Source organism: Thermobia domestica, chromosome 10 (genome assembly GCF_964235325.1).
Source record: "Thermobia domestica chromosome 10, izTheDome1.hap1.1, whole genome shotgun sequence".
Taxonomy (NCBI): Eukaryota; Metazoa; Arthropoda; class Insecta; order Zygentoma; family Lepismatidae; genus Thermobia; species Thermobia domestica.
In genome coordinates this window covers 194,186,476-194,200,589 of record NC_137463.1, presented here as the reverse complement: position 1 = coordinate 194,200,589, position 14,114 = coordinate 194,186,476, and the positions used below count along the sequence as shown (strand labels likewise).

Below are 14,114 nucleotides of genomic sequence, written 5' to 3'. Positions count from 1 at the left end.
TGTGACAGGCGTCTGAAATTATCACTTTCAAAATACTTACCGGATAGGAATTTCTTGAAATGTAACAAGACATGAAAATTGCTCTAAGTGAAATTCGGATTGTACCGCAGGTGATAACCGATCTTCTGTAATCGCTCCATTGAGACTTGTTTGACCACCCATCGTATCGCCTAAATATTGATATTTATGGCTCTGAATAATATTCATATCTTCTTACACCCGAAGAAATTTTTATTCGGTAAGGATTTTGATAGTGATGAACAATTGCAGACTGCTGCCATACACTGGTTCAACTCCCAGGTAGTTGACTTTTACGACGTCAGAATACAAAAGTTTGCTCCCATAGTATGACAAGTGTATGAATTCCGGTGGTGAACATCTTAAAAAGTAATGTCACCTGTGCTGTACCTGTAATAATAAATGTTTGAAGGTTACTGTGTCTTCTTTATGTTTACCGCCTTGGAGAAACTTATTTTCCGGAAGCGCCTTGTATATGTAATTAACATGTATTATATGTGTAATTAACGGATGGGCTTGTGGTTAAAGGTATTCCTAATTCCACATCATATAAAAATGATCGATGTCCCAATACATGAAATTACATGAACTAGAAGCATTCCAGTATTTTTTTTTTTTTTTTTTTACTTATGTTCCCTCGCTCCGCCCCATATGTAAAAAGTTGAATATCTTTTGACTGTTTACATCTATGTGCTAACATTTCTTACTTTCGTTGCTAATGTTAGGGAAACAAATGCCAATTGTGAAACAAGAAAATTAATAAATACATTAAAAATAAAGGCACATATTTTATTTTTAAGAAATCACTCTGACATGAAGTTAACCTGTGTGTAATGACAATGATCTATTACAAAATTATTTTATTAATATTTAACTTCGTGCTTCAATTGTGTGTGAGCTCATTTCTCAGCTGATAACTTGTAGAATTTACTTAGCCATAGAATGGGTATGCACCATAGAAGCCATAGTATCCTCCATAATAGGGTGCGTATGCAAATGGAAATCCTATAAGATAAAATGATACAAATTATTAACGCTTTGAATCCGATAGCAGAACTAAAATGTTATATGTAGAGAATCGAAAAGTTAAATGAGTGTAAGGTTTGCAGGATGGTGAGTGTTTATATAAATGGCGTCAAGTCGCTCCATGGGAAATATGTACAAAGTTTATGGTCTTCGTTTGGGAAGTCTTTGGGAAGGAAGCTTTTGGGTAGATAGAATGTCTCTTTGAAACATCGGTATACTAACCTAAACCATTCTAACTTAACTAATAATATTAGGTTTTTTTTTTTTTTCTAAAATAATCAGATCATTTCTATGGCCTGTAAAATAGGGGAAAATTATGAACGAATTCTCTTATTTCAAAAGATGACAAAATGTTAAGAGACTATTTGTAGTGAGATAGTTCAGTTGTTCTTCTTTTTGACTCATAGTTAGGGGGCAAGTCACAGGCGCGCATCCAGAAATTTTTGTTGGGATGGGTGCAAGCTTTTGGGTGTACAATACAGCAAGCCAATACGTCTATGTAGTACTGAACGGGCATTATTCTGCACCTGAAAAGATGATAAATAATTGTAAAATATTTCCATCAATATTTTCAGAAAAAATGAAAGGACTAGAATGTTTTTTTTATAAGAGAAAGAGTACAGATGATGTGCAAGATGAAATTTTCATGGCACATCGATCTTTTCCTTGTTAAACAATTATAATTTTATTGAGAAAGTGTACAAATGTATGTTGAGTATGAAGTTTTGGAGGGGACCGAACCCGATGGGCCCCGTGTTGGTGCGTCTCTGACAAGTCAGCACTGATTTTAAACACTAAGCCAAGGAAATTCACTTGTATAAATGGAAAATATATCTGGAAAACAATTACATATTAGCCCTGTTCAATTTCCTTTCAAATTTTATTTTTGTTAATTTTGCTAAGGTTGTTTAATACCTTAACCACGTAGATCTTTTACTCCATAGATTTATACAGAGAATTTAGTTATTCTTTGAAATGAACAAGGATTATTACTGAAAATTTATTCTTTCAGTCTATTTAAATGTCCCTTTTTTAAAATTAATTTGTATTGCCTATAAACTTAATACTTAAATTAACCTAGATTTATAAGCAGTAGAATTATAAATCAAAGGATTTAATTTCCACATATTAAAGGAAAATAAAATAATGTTCAAGTAAGTCAGAAAAATCAAGCAATTAAGATCAAGCATTCATTTCGAAGAAAACAGAATAATATACTTTTTTCATATAAATCAATGCGCTAAGAAATCGGGATGGCAAAGGTGCTTAATAGACTAAATGATTAAGTATAAAATGGTCTGGATCTGTGACTTTGTTTATCATTATTATTATTATTATTATTATTATTATTATTATTATTATTTTAATATACATCTCCATAAGCACTGGACTCCATTGAGGGTCCATATTTGGAGCGGAAAATAAACATTCAAAGTATATCACCTGCGGACACCCAACAGAAAATAGATTTCCATTAATAACCAGCGCAAATAATATGGATGTTCAAAGGATCTTTATCTACGGACATCCAATAGACCTTAATTAACACCTAACACACACAAAATGGACGCTTAATAGATGTTTATCTACGGACATCTAGCAGCTCTCGATTAACATCTACTGGACATAATATGAATATCAATGGAACTTCAATGGATATTCATTGTGTTGTATGGAGAACTACCAGGGGTGGATGCAAGACAAACTCCTGGAAAAGGTAAAAGATTCTCAGTTTTCTCTCTCACTGGTCTTATGCAGCATTGATGCCTGTGCTGCTGGGGGGAATAACTCTTACCTCCCCTGGATCCAACTATGAGAACTACAAACTAGGCTAATTTACTTAATGAGGTCTGGTTTTAGGCAATTCAGGTTTCCGAAAGGTTTATCCTGTGTTTATTCTGTGATACATACTGTAGTATTGTGTAAAGAAATATTCAAGACAACCATATGCACTGTACGTCAAATGTTGAAGATTTTTATTTTGGCGTTCTGTTGAAAATAGTCAAATGTAGATGAAATTAATTAAAACGTCATTTTAATATCTAATCTTACTTTTAGTTTGTTGTATCTTACCTGCATATCCATAACCGTAAGGGAATCCATAATATCCTAATCCATAACCTAAGCCGTAAGAATTTTGTGTTTTGAGATCTCTAATGTCTTCTTCTGGGCGCACTTTGACTGGAGCGCTATATGAGAGTGCGGCCAGAGCCACAACTACAATCAAACGCAGCAGCAACTGAAAAGAGTTAATCAGTTCGTTATCGAAAGTAAAAGGAAGGAAAAGTATGTTTCACACATATTCATTGATTAGCTTAACGGTAGTTTCACTATGAAATTCTTTATACTTTACTCTAAATGAGTAATTGTATTATAATAAGTGTTAGAATGGAACAACAGCAAATGTCAGCGTGAGAATGATCAAGAAGACAGAAAAGAAGTGTTAAGATTCATTCTTACTTCTGTATTATTTCTAAAAGCTTTGGGTCGTCGTCATATAAAAATAAAGGTTGAAAAGAGGTGATAAACATCGTCAAAAATAAGTAGTTTCTCAACCATTGTAAGATAAATATATTGACACATTATCCATCAGCATATGACACAGAAAACCGATGACGATAGTCAATAGTAGAGTTCAAATCAACAGGGGCGATGATTCGGATTTCCCCCTCTCATCAAGTAATTTTCCCGGCTCATCAAAGGAGAATTCCTTCCTTTACAGGGAACTATTTTCCACATTTCATTTACATTATTGTGCAACATATATATATATAACTAACTCTATGGCCTATGGAACCCGGAGGTTCAATGCCGCGTTCACAAAAGCTCTCCACTGACTTCTATCATTAGCTAACTGCACCCAGTTTCTACTTTGTATTCCAATCTCTGCGAGATCCATTTTAATATTGTCCTCCCATCTGCGCCTAGGTCTTCCTAATGGTCGTTTTCCGATTGGTCTTCCAGTCAAGACTTTGAAAGCGTTTCTACTTTCTTCCATTCTAGTTACATGACCCGCCCACTTGACGACCCTAACAATGTTGGGTAGACCATATAAATTATGTAGTTCCTCGTTATGAAGTTTCCGCCATTCCCCATTCCCGTTCCTCTTGGGTCCGAATATTCGTCTCAGGATCTTGTTCTCAAATACTTTCAGTCTATGTACTTCCCTCAGAGTAAGTGACCATATATATAAAGTCTTTGTAGATGCTAAAGTTTATTTCCACATTTACGCAGAGACCAATGAACTAAACTACAGAATGGCAACTCTGTAAATTTTGCAAAATCGACAACATTCGAATTCATCTGAAGTTTAACCTCAAAGTTTACTCTGACAAAACCGTTCAACTGCTTCCTTACTAAAGTAGAGTCCACAGTTTATTTTCAAAAGTGTTGTTATTCAATTTTTTTAACGGTAGTCATCAAAGTTCTGTAACCGTAGAAGAAAAAAAATGTTCCATCTCCAAATTATGAAATCTTCTCTGGATGAATAAGTTGATGCACAAAAAGTCAAATAACTGAATTTCAATACCAATCTTTAACTTGTGGATGATTTTCTTGAACTTGCTTTAGTTTATAATAGAAAGAAAGAATAAACAAATGCGTTGAAGCGTTTATCAATTTTGAAAAGCATAAATGCCAGTTTCTAGTGGGGCATAAATTTGTTTTAGTTTTCAGAATTTCGGAAGGTACGTACTTACGTATATTCCTACTGATTGCCAGTAGATAGAGCATAATTTGTCACGCAGAATTTTCACTAGTTTGTCGACTGTATTTCCTAAGGTGCTAGCGTAAGTGATAATTTTAACAACAATTAAAGATTCTTTCACTGTTAGGATCCTTTTAGAAATCAATATAATATTTAGAATACTACTTGCGATTTCTCTTACTATATCCAAGAATAAACTTTAGTAACGATGGGTATATTAAGTTTGAAAATAACCTTTAAGTTACTTTATGCTAGTTCTGAGGGATCTTTATCAATCCTAATTCTAACTAGAACGTACAAATTTAAAAAAAAAAAAAAAACTGGTTTACAATGAGGATTCAAAACTGCTGCTCTTCATGGTACCATCCTTATCACAGACTAGAATACATACAGACGAGCAACTTCCTATATGCGCCATTGAAATCAGTTTGGATCGTCTGTACAGCGAAAGAACCAATCAACGCTCTCGGTGGGCAGGATCAGTGTCGTCTTGTGTGGATGGCGCTGCCATCGTCTTGAAACGTGACGCCATGGGTTGTCATAGTAACCGGCGGATTGTTTTTGTCTGCTTGGCATCTCAGTGTTAGATGTAGTGCAGAAAGATCAGATAAGCTAATGTTCACTTTTTCTTGTCCTGTCAAAATTAATGTGTGAAACAAAAATTAAAATTGGACAGGACACGACAGCACTAGAGCCACGCACCACGCTATCGTCGTTCACTACGTGGCAGAAAAGCGGTTACTTTCGAAATTTCCACGCAGGTGACGTCAATTCGACTGGTTAGTTCCGTCGTCGCGTGTTAGAGGCGCTACTGTCGCTAAGTTTCCAATTTTTCGCTGAGTTTGCGGTCTGTATATTCTAGTCTGTGATCCTTATGATGTTTTTAAGCAGCAGTAAAAAATCAGGATCAGAGCATTAACTCAACCAAAACACACACAAACCTGAAACTCGGTTTCAAATTTGTCATTTCTCAATTAAATCAGTATTTATTTTTGGTCATTATTACATCCTCTCAAAATTCATCAATGTCAACAACTACCCACCCAACATTTGGATGTAATTAAATCATATCAAAATATACTGAAATGTAAAGTATACATTTTTAAAAAGTTTTCCGCCCAATTACCCCTCCACCCACTTCTCCCTTCTACCCTATATAAAACTATATAAACTCACTCATTGACATGAAATAACGAGTATTTAGGTTGACCTGGAAAGTTGAAAGGCATGTTCGTAACTTTTCGGGACTAAACCACAGAAAATTGCCAAAAGTGATTATTTTTAATTTTTAGATCTAAATGCGCGATAAAGAAATTCCCTATGTTATTTGAATGGGTCGTTTTTCTGGGACATCTACACCCCAGAATGTTTAGGCACTTCCGTCAGGATTAGAATTATGAAATTTGGCATGATTGTAGCCTTTCAGGACTAACCCATAGGAAAACTGCCCAAATTTTATATTTTTAGTTTTTAAAGGGGTTTAGAGGAGGATGAAGTAATTTCTATGTTATTTAAATGGGCGTTTTCTTGAGATAAAAAATATTATATTTTAGATAGTTGAAATAGGGGGAAAATTTGAAATTCGGTAGAATTGTGGGTTTTGAGAGATGCGAGGCCGTAGGCCGAGTAAACGCCGTGGTCTGAGGGCGGAGCCCCAGCTGACCAAAGGCTAGTGTAATATAAAATTGATTTAATGGTTATTATTGGAATGAAACTGCATTATAAAAGAAATAAATTATTGAATATTTTAGTACATTCAACAAAGCACCAATGCCCTCATTCTATCCTTCATAAGCTATTAGGTCACATTCCAGCTGTACCGCTTTAAGCATATTCATCAGTCGAGCATCTTCTTGCACTCCATGAACGCGATCAGGCCATTCCTCTCTACAACCCACATCGTCGGATTTCCCATTACCATCCGCATCTATTGCTAATAATTTCATTATTGCAGTCTTATTCTCACTAACAAGACTCCCATTGTCTTAATCCGCTCTGAGCTGAATATTCCGAGAACAGAAAATTTTAACATCCTCGCCTCAGCTAACATTATGTCACCTTATGTTATGTAAACAGCATTTCATTGCTACCATCACCTCATCTCTCACCGCATTCATATGTATTAATGACAATCAATCAATAAAAAAATCCTGATATCAACTCCTAATACCTTCTTAACCACATTTAAATTGATATCATTGGTTCAAGAGAAGGTGTTACCTTCTGTGGCCCACCCACTTATTGATGGAAGTGAAACTGCATTTAAAAAAAAATAAGGGTTGTGAATTATCGTACTTAGCCTGAGTATAAGTTCATGATTATGAAAGTATAGAAATATCTTAAAATACTATAATTTAGTAGATTAATACATATAGAGTTGGATTACCTTCCGCCTCAGAACAGATCTGATATGATTTAGAATGGGTCATAGAGGTCATGAATAGTAGAATCACACCATTCTGCTTGCAGTGGATCAACACTCAGTTCCATGCGAAAAGATGGAGGTGGAAATCTGCACCAGATTCGTGACTCCAAAACGGACCACAGATATTAAATTATGTTGAGGTCCGAGATTGGGTGGGCCAAAGGAAGGTGTTGAACTTCATCCCCATGTTTTTCAAAACCATGAGGCAATAGCTCCATTTGTGTGAATGGGTGCATTATTATTCTGGAATACCATTTTAAAATTTGAACCATAGGATACAAATGATCTCCTAAAACGGCGACATAATAGCGTGCAGTGATGCAACTGGTAAAGCGTCAACAAAGAACCCACTGGAAACCAGGATAGTGCGACTCACAGAACCGCCATCATGATTTACGGTTGGGCGGAGGTATTGCGGATCATATGGTTCTTTGGGCGTCCGACACACACGAACACGGCCCGTGGTTTGAAATAAGGATGACGATAACATCCGGCCATATCATATATTTACAGTCATTATCAGTCCATGTTCTGTTTTCGCAACGAACTATGATTGTCGTCACAATCTGTTAGAGCTGCTGATTTTGTTCGTCGTCACTTACACTGCAATTGCACTGCAACTCGCTTTAACACTCTGCGGAACTTGTCCCTGAGGATTTTCACTCGTTCACTAATTTATTTTCGGCAATGTGCTTATACTGTGTGTTTCGTAGGTCATCATCACATTAGATAGTGTTCCTCGTGACACACACACACTTGCCATTTTTGTCACGTTCGAATCACACATAAGCGTCAACAATTTGGCCTCTCTGTTGATAAAGGAGGTCCCCCATTTTATACTATCACCGTCTATTTAGTTGAATGCACACTCTATTGCTCCTCACGTAGTACGGAGTTTGCCGTAACACACGGGCATCAACCGCACGGCGCTTTAGTTGCTATTAATCATTGCCAATCCAGACATCGGACGTGTTTTCAACTCCAGATGTTCCTATTATTTTGATAACCATCTGTATGTGTTTCCTAGAGCAGTCTAACCCATTTAATTGTGATGACATTATTTACGTTGAATAATTTATCTAGGTATAATGAATTCATTTTCTTTAAATTAGTGTTTAAAAGCTCTTCGATACTACAGCCGGAAAAATAAACGTTGTGCGCCATCTGTAACAATTTATGCTTTGTTAACCCTGCTGGAAGTCTCCGTTATTTCCAAGTAAGCCATAAATCTATATTTTGTAACTAGGTTCTCGAAAGTAAGCAAATGGAGGCCAGTGAGAGAGTCACAGTTCAGTAGTAAACTAAAAATGGTGTGACATGAGTATGCGAACATGGTCAAAAGATGCCTCGTCGACGAATGTGGCAGTCCCAGATGGTTTCGGCCTTTGATCGCGGATAAATAGTGGCGTATCCAATTGCGGTTCATCCTTCCACAACATCGATGGACGCAATGCGGACGAAACATAGCGCATATGGATTCAATGGCTCCATAGAAACATTACGAAGAGAACGCCGACTCTGAACGACCGCACCGCACCACAAACCGCGAGAACAGACAGCTTGTGCGTGTGGATCTATTTGGTTGGACTTTCAAATCCTTCACACTGATGCAAGCACTGGAGGCTGCTTTCACAGCGTTCAAAGCCATAACAAACAGTTATACAACAACGTCTCACAGAGCGGAATATACTTGAACAACGCCCAATGGCATGGGTTCTGCTGACTGCAGAATGTATGTATGGGAGCACTGATTTAGTTGGACCGGAACGCCATTCCGAAAAATGTTCATCTTAAATATTCCGTAGACAATTAACAAATTGGTTTGTGATCCGTGCGTATTATAGCTATTCCGGTAAATAAGTTTTGCTAGCTAAATCACTGTATGGGAGGCTACAATGGTGTCTCCAACGTTGTACATGGAGAGCCGAATGGCAGAACATTGTCTTTTTCCAATGAATTTTGCTACTATCTGCAGTATCATGATGAATACATCCTTATCTGACGCTACCGTGACACTAGGCTAAGCTTCGCCTGCATTTGGCATCGCACTCCGGTCCAGCACCGAGTGTTATAGTGTGGATTCAGTGGCCGTTTATGCATTGAAGGGCATTTGATCAGCCGACTATACATTGACGAGATGTTGTACCTGATTAGTTTCTTTAGTGCAGGACCTACACAGTACTACGTTCCACCAGGAAACACCCTCATGTTTCACATGCTATTCCAAACTTCCTGACTGAACACAATGTTCTGTTTGTTCGATCTCTCATTTGGTCGATGGTTCATAATGCTTCTCACAGCTGCGAACTCCACTAACTGCAGTTGATTTACTATGCCATCATTTCGAATATGCATGGCTTGCCATAACCCAGAGGAAAATCCAAGGGCTCATCCTCTCGATGCTTCGTCGTGTTGCAGCCATTCTGACCACCACTAACCCACAGCTCATTGACCGTAGCCAGTTTTGCTCCTCTGTCGTATACGTTGCCATGCGTCACATAGTGACAAGTTTTATCACTTGCTACGTCTACCATCAGATCTCTGCCTGCTAAGTTTGGTGTTGCTGTCTTGTCTTGTTTCTGGTGTTGTATTTTTATGAAGTGTAATAACGTTCACGGCAATTCGGCCAAGTTCGTAGCTATTTGTAAGTACGAAGTTTAAACGCTTGCGATGTTAGCTTAATAAAGAATCATTATTAGTTTCATTTGTAGCCTGCTCGCGGTTTTATTACACAGGAATTTGCTTCCAGCGCCTTTCTAAAACGAAAGCATAGTTCAATATTGGCTCTTTAAAAAGACAAAGTGATCCACAATAGGAAACAAAATTTTTGAATACATTAGAATTAATTAGGATTTAAGGTAGTAAATAGTTCTCATATTTCCATTGCATTAGTGAATATATACCTCATTATTAGTGTTATTATACATCCCGCTTTGACTAGATCCTGATGTTCCTGCCTATTTATATTTTGGGTCGGTTCACTGCTTCGTAATTGTGCCCTGTTCTCATTGCAGTATTTTACAATATTATGTTTGATATATCATACATGTACGAAAACAGTTATATGTGTAATCTTAATTTATAGTAATTTACCTTCAACTATTGATAGAGCATGCCACGTCACGACAGGGCTGCCACCGGTCCCAATTTGGTTAGGATAGTTTCGATTTCAGAGTAAATGTCCTGAGTCCAGACATGGCCCTGTCGGGACTTTAAAATGTCCCGACTTTCAGATTTATTGAAGTTGGGAACTATTATTATTATTATTATTATTATTATTATTATTATTATTATTATTATTATTATTATTATTATTATTATTGGAAATTAGTTTTAACAATATTATACAGAGCCTTCAAAATAAGAGGAAATCTTGGGAGGAAGTCCCAATGTGCTTGGCAAGAGAAAGTCTAATCTCATTTTGTAATTTAAGATTGATTTCCGAACGGAGCAACAAGTAATCAGAAATATACATTCAAATGTGAATATCAGTTGTAGATTTGGCAATGGCAAAGGCTGAAGCAATAACGTTGCTTTTACTAAAATTATATTAAAGAATTGGGATACTTAACTACTTCTATTTTTTTACTTTATATGTATTAGGTATAACATAGAGACACATACATAGGCTACATACTATTGAAATTGAGCATACTTTTATTATATATTTTATAGGGCTTGTATAATTTAAAATGCATCACTTTCCTTTTACCAATTAGGCCTAAATGTATATGGTTCACCCTTTACTATAGAAGGACTTACATTATATTAGTACGGAAAAGGAAAAACTGGTACATTCTCCTTCCCTACGAGTACCTGCATGAAGTGTCCTTTACCAAACATCATTATGCACACTCATGTCCAAAATTATTGTCGCATGTCTATAAATATGTTGTTGTAGGAATATAATTTGATAATGAATTCGCCCGGTGTTTCTTATAATGATAGTGTGTGTATAATCTTCAAAGATATGAATGTGGCAAATTTCATGTCGAAAGAGCAATAAATAAGAACAATAAAATGAAAATAAAACTTTCTTGTTCATTTAGCAACATTTTGCTTTACTCATTCTAATTTTCGTATTAGTAATTCTTTTTCTATGAAATTTATCACAAATATACATTTCCCGATTATACCCATAGTATCAGTATTAAAAGTATCCTGCAAAATCATTATCAAATTACCGTATATTCTTACAAGAAGACAGTTATAGATATGCGACAATCATTTTCGACTGAGTGTACATATTCAAGGGGAATTAAATAAAAATGACTCTTCTGCTGGTGAGGTATTTTCTATCAGTGGAAGGAATCAATCTCAATAAAGCGCCGGAGTTTTGAAGGTTTACCTTTCGCCAAATGTGTCCTGATTTCATACACCAGAAATATGGTAATCTTATTCATTATTATAATGTCTAATGTTCACTACTGTAAGCACATACCTGTCTGTATAGAGCCATGTCAAAATATGCCAGAAATAGAAAGGAAAAACACCCTTCTAAACGCCAAATTTCGCCAAACGCAGCAGCAGGTCTTAAAAACAAACAGCGACGTCTGATAAATCTATTTATATGAGTGAGGTGATGACTTCCATTATTACTCAATACTGCTTTTAAAAACATACTTTTGAGAATATAGAATTTTTATGTTTCAGAATATGAATTTGTCATTTTTCCTTGACCTGAATATACGGAAAAATCTGTGTTTAAGCAGCGTAAAAATTGCCTGTCAAGATTCATAAAGCATAATAAAAGGTACAGCCCTAAAATTATAATTCAATTTCACTTGTACTCCTTCTTCCGCTGAAAAACAAATTGTTTTACGAAATTTAACAATCCTTTTCCAGTACCCACCTATTTTTACTTGGCCACAATTAGTAATAACAGAAATTCTTGCTATATTTGTCCTTCAATTTCTTTTAAGAAAATTGTATTCATAGATGTCACCGTTCTGTCCAATAATGTCCAATGAACTTAGATTAGAGATTTTATTCTAGTATTCTAGTAAATAAAATATAGCGTAATTTTCGATAATATGGACAGTTCGACAATATGGGCTGGTGTAAGATTTTCGTAATATTACTCATACCAAAATTAATCTATAACTGAATTTACCAGTTGATGACTTATTTGAACCAGTCTAAAAGCTAGATACAAATGTGCACCCAGAGCCTCACCACACCAACACATAGCCACCATAGGAACGGCCAACCCAAGAAGACGAACTTACAAGATGCCGCACCCCTAAAACGCACAACCACTAAACTGACATAGGAACAGCAAAAGAGGAGCGCGACAGTTGCGTCCTCTCTCACAACAAATACGCACGCAAAACAAACGACAGTCAACAACACAAATGGAAGGCAAGGGCCCAAGCCCGGTACTTAAATCAACCACAAAAACCGCCAAGAAATCTCTGCTCTGCTCTCTGCTCGACTGGTTGAGCTCTTATTTTCTATTGTAATGAAGAAGAGTAAGTAATTGTCGTTATTTGCGTTGCATGTCTAGTTGGTTGTAAATTTCAGTGCGATTAATATAATCATCATCATCATCATAGGTATTCTGCCTTTATTGGCAGGTCACTTGCCGCAGCTAAGAAGCTTCCATGCTCCGCGGTCCTCCGCTAACCTTTTCGTCTTCGCGTATGATCTTTCTGTTTTAATATAAATATGATGATGAATATAAAGAATGCAAACACTACAATCTTTTGAGTACAAAAATCATCTTATTTTTGCTAACCTATAGGCATTGCGTAATCACTACTCAATAAAGGATGGAACTGCTCGTTTACGTTCTAGCTGCGGTGTTGTAAGTTACTAAATATTATCATTACGTATAATATGGAAATATTCATTTTATATAAAACGGGCAGATAAAATAAACATGCACTGAGCAAATATTAAATAAACAAAGAAGCATTTTCATGTTATAGAGACTTTTTCATCACAAAAAATATTTTTTTCTAATGTGAGTACAAAAAATATATTTTGCGTCAAAGTAGACGTCTGTATGACTTTAAATAATTAGTTACAAATAACTGACAAATTTCCCTTAAGATCATTGAAGAAATGCTATTGCGAATTTGGGCTAGCCTTGATGACAATAGTTGTCCTCTCACTAAACTTGAATTTTGCGACATATTATCACAAGCGTGACAAAAATCGGCCAATATAAAAAAGGCAATCATTAAATTCCGCACAATAAGAATATGACTTTTAACCAAATACAATAGCAGATGGCACATTGCGACAACGGCGCCGATTTCTCTCCCACATAGCACACTACGTCCCTGGGATGTCCCATTTTGATCCGAATCATCCCATTCGGTTCCCGGGATTATCGGGACAATGAGAAGACATCCCATGGACTTCCTGCATGGGACGTCCTGAATGATTCCCTTGTAGGATGTCCACGGGACGTCCCAAATGGGACAGGAGGTCCGAGGGAAAACCAATAGACATCCCTTCGTGGTCCCATTGAATATCCCGTATCCCGGGATATTAGCTGACATCTGGATGTCCCGCGGAAATCCTGTGGATGTCCCGGGAGCAAGGGATGTCCCGTCGTCTGTTGCGGGCTCAGTCTCGGACATCCCGTGGACGTACTTGTGCTATGTGGGTCTGTAACATTGGGGGGGGGGCATTCATAAAAATAGATACAGCAATACATATAACAATAAAAAATACATATTCATAAAAATGCATAGGTGCCCACATGAGCTTTTGGGGGGCCCGGCCCTCCATGATCGGCGCCCTTGCATTGCGAAAGAGCTGGAACGCATCAGCAAAAATTATATTTTACTTTTATCATGTCATATACATTTAATTTATCACGTTTGTTTCCCGTCTCTTACATTGTAGTTTTTAGGTAGCTATATTTCAATACACAGTATGTATTTTCTTTTTAAAGCTGTCATGTATTCTCTTGTGTTATATCCCGAC

At 36.5% G+C, this 14,114-nt stretch overlaps 1 long non-coding RNA gene across 1 annotated transcript; it reads right to left on the bottom strand.

Moving 5' to 3' along the window:
* Window positions 1-805: 805 nt before the first annotated feature.
* On the bottom strand, window positions 806-11,725 carry LOC145662131 (uncharacterized). The gene is made up of 3 exons (XR_014126992.1): window positions 11,617-11,725; window positions 3,118-3,283; window positions 806-1,023 (listed from the first exon to the last, which is right to left on the bottom strand). It is a non-coding gene; the product is annotated as an uncharacterized LOC145662131 (long non-coding RNA).
* Window positions 11,726-14,114: the final 2,389 nt, after the last annotated feature.